Genomic DNA, 6,340 nt, shown 5'->3' on the forward strand with positions numbered 1-6,340 from the left:
TCATGGTGATACTTCTTGATCACACATCATTTACAATTAAATTTCTTACACCACACACACACATGCATGTGTGTTTAAAGAAATGGTTCATGGTTATTTTCAGAGTCGACCGTCAATAATCAAAAGCAGAAATTAAAACAAAAATTGTAATTTTAATTCCCTCATCTACAAAGTTAAATTTCATTCTGCTTTTTTTATTCTGCAATATGAATATCTAGTCTTGGCAAGCCTTCAATGAAAACTGGCAGTTTTGCATGGTACTTTTGGCATGTAAATGATTAATGGTGTTTCGATATCAGTTTGCAATACGTAACCAGAGCCCTTCAATTAATTTTATCTTTCACCCAGCTATACAGCTTTTAGAAAAGTATCATAAACTAGCCAAAAATGAAGTCAAATCATGTCTATAATCTATGATCTTGCTTTGCAAGAATCACAAAAGAAAAATAAAACCCTGCAATGAACTAAGATTACTATGAATTTAAGAAATGCTTGGTCCAAGTCCTGGTGTGGCACTGTAGAATAAGCACTGAACTGCTAAACACAAGGTCAGCAGTTCAAATCCACCAGCTGGTCCTCAGAAATCCTACACAGGGTTGCTATGGTTTGGAAACCACTTGATGGCACACAACACAGCAACAACAACAACACAGGTGCACTATGATGCCCTGATACAATGGAGTATCATGAAAGCTATTAAAGACTAAACATAAATATAGTATTTATTGTTGTTGTTAAGTGCTGTTGAGTTGGTTCTGACCCACAGCGACCTGTATAAAGTTTTCAAGGAGCAGCTGGTGAGCTTGAATTGCCGACCTTATAGTTCAAACGGCTTTGCAATCTGTTGTATTAACCCACAGCGCCATGCCAGGACTCCTAAATATTGTATTTAGGATGAATTTAAAATGTAGAACTAAAGAATATTAATGGACTGATTACAAAAGCAGGGTATTTATTATGCATATGGAATAATATATGGTTACATAATATTCATTAATGGGAGGGCAAGGCCCCAAACTTTTAATAGTGGTTATCTCTGAGTAACTGTGGGTGATTTCTTATTACCCTATCAGTACTTCTTAAAGTTTTCTAGAAGTATTCGGTATCACTTTTTTAGTTGCAAAAAAAATGTTTACTTGTAAAGAGAGTAAATATCTACCCCAGTACAATCAAATACAAGGGAGTGTCCTGGCAGACAGTCAACATTCCATACTTTTATCTCCAACTGCCTTTGTTATTTTGACTTCACTTTTCTCAGCCATAGTTAAACTTTGGACTAGACTTCTGATTTAATAAAGAACTTGAATTTCAGAAGTCTCCAGGCTTGGATTTCCTGGACACAACTACCATTTCTTTTCTCTCTTGAGCTAAGGATTTTGGGGGCAGTCTTTGGATTAAGGGGGCTCCCAAATGGCCTAGCTGGAAATACTATGTTGTTGTTATTAAGTGTCCAAGTGTCTTGCTCCCAAGTGTCCAGTTGGTTCCCACTCATAGTGACCCTGTATAGAATTTCCAAGGAGTGGCTGGTGAGCTTGAACCTCCAAGCTTGTGGTTCAAATGACCTTGCAGTTCAGCGCATTAACCCACAGTGCCCCTATAGCTTGTCAAAATCTCTGTTGGAATGGCCTGGGTTTAAGACCAGAATTACCTGCTTCCCATATCACACCTGTACCCTGGGATGTCTTTCAACAGCTTTCAGTAGTGACTTCTTCTTTTCTGACTTTTATATGACTTGAATTTCCTATAAACAACATAAAAAATAAACATAGTGATTCTGTTGTCAGGAGACTCCTTAGTCCCATGTGCAAGTGTCAAGAAGTGTGTTCGTTATTTTCTCCAGTTTCTGTGTTTCTCCGTCTCCACTCCTCCACTTAATAGACACAACCCCTCATTCTGTGTTGCCATGGTTCCAGGAGAAATAAAACCTTGTAGCAGTTTAAATCTTTGTATTTACACATTTATGACTCTCAGGGCTGAAGGGGGATGTTGTTGCTCTTAAGTGCCGATGAGTTGGTTCCAACTCATAGTGACCCTGTGTAGGGTTTCTGAGGAATGACTGGTGAGCTTTAACTACCTACTCTGTGGTTCAAACTGACTTTACAGTTAGCGCATTAACCCATAGTGCCACACAGGGACTCAATTAAGGGGGATACTGAAGGCCAATTCAAAACACAGAATAAGTGAAAATATCACTTTGCTATGAAAATGGATACAGATTTTTATTGGAAATGGGAATTATATTAATCTCTAAGTTAAATTATCAAGAGATAAATGCTATAGGACACATTTGTAGTTAAAACACAAATATCTGTTGGGTATTCATCCAGTCTGGATTCAATAAGAACAATTTCACCATGTTGGGCTAATGATCCCATTCTACTAGAAATGTTTCCCCTAGATGTTGTTGTTTAAGTGCTGTCGAGTTGGTTCCGACTCATAGAGACCCTGTACAAGGTTTCTGAGGAGTGGCTGGTGGGTTTGAACCATTGACCTTAATAGTCAAACTGAACTTATGGTCCAGTGCTTATCCTACAGCACTACACTTAACTTTCCACCCACAAATGCAGATGGGTAAAAAGTAAGCACAATTCTTTATTTTCTTGCTACCTTGATCATTCATATGAATGTCATGGGGGAGGATCCCACTGTCCCACAGACTGAAGAGCAAAATTTTCAAGATCTCTCTGTTAGGCAGCTGGAACAGGGAATGAGAGGTTAACCACAAATTAACTAGAGCAAACACCAGATGTATTTCACCCAATCAGAAAACCCAAATAGAAGAAGATTGATAAAAGTGACTTTCTCCAAAATCAGAACTGCCCAGAGAAGACGAAGACTGATCAAATGTGACCAAGGAACTAATCATAATACCACTATAATAAACCAGCATTGCTATTAGATAATCAATACAATTATAACAGACTGGATGAGAAAGAAGTACATCAGATCCAAGACAAAATGACCAATTATGGGTCCTAAATGATGATAGGAAATCATAGGGATCAGGAGACAACTATCAGGAGACCCAGAGCCCACCCCAGACAACAGCATAAAAAGTGAACTCACTCAGCCAGTGCTCCCCTTACTCAAAGGCAGTAGTCTGTTCTCCTCTCTGTGAGAACGTCTATGCTTTAATAAACCTCCTTGCATGCTTGAACCTGTGACTCTCTGGTTCCTTTCATGTGCACATTTTGCCTACACCCTGATGATTCTTCGGAAGGATAGTTAGAACAGAGCAGAATGTGTCGTCCATCTGCACTGAGGAACCTCTGCTCAGTGTTTACACTGAGAAGCTGATTGTCCTAAGTTGTTTGGTTCATTGAAGTATGGAAGAAGTAAGCACATGTACTTATCCATTCAGCTCTCTGAAGTTGGCTTAAGAAGAAAAGGAAGTGGCTTCTGCCTTGAGAACTCAAAGCCTAATTGTGACTATAGAAAGCAGTCGGCAAAAAAAAGGCCTGAAAAGTGGATGCATCAAAGGTCGTAACTATTCTGGGAGAAAAGGACATGTTTTAGTTATCTATCCAGTGTTGTCACAACAAAAAATATAACAAATGAGTGGCATCAAAGAATTTGTTTTTGTTTTTGTTATACTTCTGGAGGCTAAATGTTCTCAGTCATGCCAATTCCTTCTGTGGGCCTGCCTCCTAGTTTCCTGTGGCTATTAGGAATTCTTTGCATCCCTCTGATTATATACTGGTCCTCCCTTAGCATCTATCTTTACCCTGTTTGTGTGTGCCTGTATATTCTTCTCTTTGTCTAAAACACCACTCAGAAGTGATTCAGTTTAGGACCCACCATCATTTACACAACACAAGAAACCCTATTTCAAACAGGGCCATAGTAGTAGGTATGGCGGTCATAACTTCAACCTAATTCTTTGGAGAGGATAATTTAATCTATAACAGCCTATTACTATCAGAGAATTCTTTTCTAATTCTATAAATGATGAACATATTCCATCAATGAGTGTCTAAAAGAGTACAAACATTTGGCATCCAAACTCACACTGATCAAGGACAGTTGATAAGTGAGTTAAAGATTTAGTGAAACTTTTTTTATTTGTTCACCAGCTTTTGAAGTTGTTCCAGCAAAACTAGTTAGCTGTGCTCTTATTCTCAGATCCATCCTGTTTGTCTTCTATATTAGGGAAGAACCCTAACTTCCTAGGACAGCTGTCTACAGTAAGGAATTGGGATAACTAGATCAATTCAAGGCATCTCATTACCCACAGCTAAGCAACACCAGGGTCATTAGCATGGTGACACAGTCCCAAATTCTTTAAGGTAACGTGATGGGCCTACCTGGTGGCATTAAAGGCAATGGGTTGTGTTGATGCTGAGGAACCAGGATAAGGGTTCAGCACCTTTTATAGAAAAATGTAAGACTGTCTGTACCCCACTCCTGTGTAGCAAGAAATCACACAGTCATCACACTGTGATTAACTTGACACATATCTCATTGCGTTCATGATTAGCTATAGAAATAACTCAAGGTGAGGTCTTGAATTCTGGCACACTCAGCAAGAACATACTGGGAGCTTAGGACTTCATCAGTATCCACCTTTCCTCCAAATCCCTTCTCACATGCAACTTGTTCAGATTCAATGCCAATTTGTACATCAAAACAACACACAAAGTGATACCACACTTTTATGTTTATGCTCTTTAGGGAGTTATTTTGGTACCCAATTAGCAAAAACTTTTTGAAACCTAAGTCTGTTGTGGATTATCTCATAGGCTGAGCCATGGCTGATATGCAAATGATTTGCCACATACTTCACTGTCGCTCATCTGTTCAATAGAATGATTTCATATGCAAACTCAATGTTGTCATCACCTGTGGACATGGACAGGTGTTTTAATATAATTGGAGTGAAGATAATTTTTGATTTACCCTCATATTAAACATGATAAATGCCTTTAATTTTTAAAGAAGTTATTACATATTCATGAAATGTAAGGCTCTGCAGAAGTGAAAATGAACGCACGATAGCTGCATGTATCACATAATTGAATCTCACAAACTTCATGTTAGCCAAATGAAGCAAGTTATTGAGAAATGTCATGGGATTCTACTTATATAAAGTTTAAAAGCTGGCAGATTAAAAAGGATACTAAATGATATACCTTTAGGTAGCAAAAGCATAAAAAACAGTCAAAGGAACAACTAATTATTATAAACATTTGAAGAATGGGAACTTCTCCACTAGGGAGGTAGTATTAGTGGGCTTCAGACAGGTGTAGTGTGTAATTTCATAACCTGAATGGCCTTCAGGTATTCAGTTTATTGTTATAGTTTTAAATCCTGGATATTACTTGATACACTCTTGTGTGTGTGTAGTACATTTCACATTTTCACAGTAAAAAAGTTGACCCAATTGACAACAGTTCTATGGTGATAGCACATGCTTGACTTTGAAAGTGTATATATTCTGATGTAAAATGTAAAACTTGAGTCTCTGAAATCAACATTTAAAAGAATTTATATCAGCCTATCTGGTTTGCTATAATGTTTAGAAAGCATATAGGAAATACCTGGGAAGTTACACAGAAAAGGCCAACAAAAATTGGTATGGAAAAGAAGATTGGGTGATTAGTGTGGGACTGAGGCTCAGGTTGGGAGGAAACTTAGGTTTCCTTCTTTATCTTTCACGAGATACATATTTAAAAACAATTACAAACCAGATAACATTTTAGGTTGCTTTTGTTTTAGCAACAACTATGAAGACAGCAAGTGTCTTATTTACAATTTACTTTGAAAATGTCAGCAAAACAGATATGTTAAAGCAACTAATTTAATGTTAGAGATCAAGGAGAACAAGACTAATATTTAGTCAGTCCCTAGATCTACCACATCATGCAGCTAAATGCTCTTTAGAGGTGATTTCTAAGTGTTAGGCTCCTAACCACAGCGTCTGTGGTTCAAACCCAGAAGCTGCTCCATGGAGAAAAGATGCAGCTATCTGCTCCAGTAAATATTTACAGTCTTGAAAACTCTATGGAGCAGTTCTACTCTGTTCTATAGGGTCACTAGAAGTCAGAATTGATTTGCTGGCAATGGGTTTTTTAAAAAAAATCATTTATCACCATAATAAACTAGTAACTTCATCCCTCTAACCTGGAGTACTTTAATAGTTTCTGGTTATTTGTTTGTGCATGTGTGCTTCATAGGCCAAGAACCTCTGAACATAGAGATACCAAGAGAAACAATACAAGAATCTAAACCAAATACAGGCACATAACACCTGAAAATGGATGTCAGAAGAGACACTGAAACTTGCTCTCCAGCATAGAGATGCTAAAGCAAATGGAAGAAATGAGGAGGTCCAAGAGCTGAA

Source organism: Chrysochloris asiatica, unplaced genomic scaffold (genome assembly GCF_000296735.1).
Source record: "Chrysochloris asiatica unplaced genomic scaffold, ChrAsi1.0 scaffold00050, whole genome shotgun sequence".
Taxonomy (NCBI): Eukaryota; Metazoa; Chordata; class Mammalia; order Afrosoricida; family Chrysochloridae; genus Chrysochloris; species Chrysochloris asiatica.